The sequence below is a fragment of the Sapajus apella genome, unplaced genomic scaffold (assembly GCF_009761245.1).
Source record: "Sapajus apella isolate SASKATOON/1434 unplaced genomic scaffold, GSC_monkey_1.0 scaffold96, whole genome shotgun sequence".
Taxonomy (NCBI): domain Eukaryota; kingdom Metazoa; phylum Chordata; class Mammalia; order Primates; family Cebidae; genus Sapajus; species Sapajus apella.
Genome location: NW_022437036.1, coordinates 782,466 through 783,967, shown reverse-complemented (window position 1 = coordinate 783,967; position 1,502 = coordinate 782,466).

The following is a 1,502-nucleotide window of genomic DNA, read 5'->3' as shown; positions in this document are numbered from 1 at the left end:
CCAGTAGGCTTTGGGCGGAGCCGTCAGTCTGGGCAGGGCCCGTGGGCTGTCACTGCCCTCCCCACCCCGAATCGAGGACAAGGTCACCTAATGCCACACCAGGTGGGTGGTTCAGAAGGCCTGGGTCCTCCCGGCAGCACAGCAGGGGCTGCAGAGAGCTGGAGCCTGGCCAGTCCCGAGGCTCTGTGGCAGCCCAATGCCCACCTCCACCGGCAAACACCAGGGCACCACCCTCACCCAACAGGCTCTGCCTCAGCCTCTGCAGAGGGCGGCACTGGTGTGGGCTGCAGGCCATGTCCCCGACGCAGCCACCATGGGCCTGCCTGAGCTGAGTGGCTTTCAGCAGACCAGGTGACCACTCAGGCCTGCGTGGACTGAGTGTACCCCCAGAATCTCCAAGCTGAAACCTCACTCCAGTGTGATGGCGTGAGCAAAGGGGCCTCTGGGGGCAACTGGGTCAGGAGGGCGGGGCCCTCTGGGCAGGACCAGTGCCCTCAGGGGAAGAGACACTGTGCTGGGCCCCCTTCTCTGCTCGTGCCACACGGGGACACGGGACAGCATCGTCTGCACCCAGGAAGCTGAGTCTGCCCAAACCTCGACCTTGACCTCTGGCCCCCAGCACTGTGAGAAGCACGTTTCTGTTGTTTAAACCTCTGAGTTGAAGATACTTTGTTGGGGTTTCCCAAGTGAGACAGAGCCTCATGCTCCTCACTGACAAGTGGAGAGAATCAGCCCCCACCCCATGGGAGGGTGGGCATGGGGGCCAGACAGCAGGAGCCTGGCTCCGAGGGGGTCGGGAGGAGGCCGGAAGGTACCAGGTGAATCAGTCCCGGCTCGGACGCGCCCCCTTCTCGGCTGCTCACAGACCCTCCCACTAGTTGCAGCTGAAGAGAGCATGATGCGTCCATTCCTGTGGCTCGGACAAGCTGGCCCCGTCCCTGGAGACCAGGCTTTTGCTTAATCACGCTTCCTGGCATCCCACCTACAGAGATGAGCTCCATTTAGGTCAATTGTTCTCACCCAAGGGAGCATCTAGTGAGTCTGGAGACAGTTTGGTCGTCACTGCTGAGGGGCAGATGCTGCTGGCATCCAGGGGGTAGAGGCCGGGGGTTGGCTGGGGGGCACCGAACATCTGCAGGCACAGGGCAGACCCCTCAGAGCACAGCATCATCCAGCCCAAATGCCAGTCATGCTGAAGTTTAGAAAAACACGGTTCAGGCCCGGCACGGTGGCTCACACCTGTAATCCCAGCACTTTGGGAGGCCGAGGTCGGAGGATCACGTCAGGAGTTTGAGACTGGCCTGGCCAACATGGTGAAACCCAGTCCCTACAGAAAAATACAAAAATTAGCCAGGCGTGGTGGCATTCACCTGTAGTCCCAGCTACTCAGGAGGCTGAGGCAGGAGAATCACTTGAACTCAGGAGGTGGAGGTTGCAGTGAGCTGAGATTGCGCCACTGCACTCCAGCCTGGGTAACAGAGTGAGATTCCATCTCAAAAAAA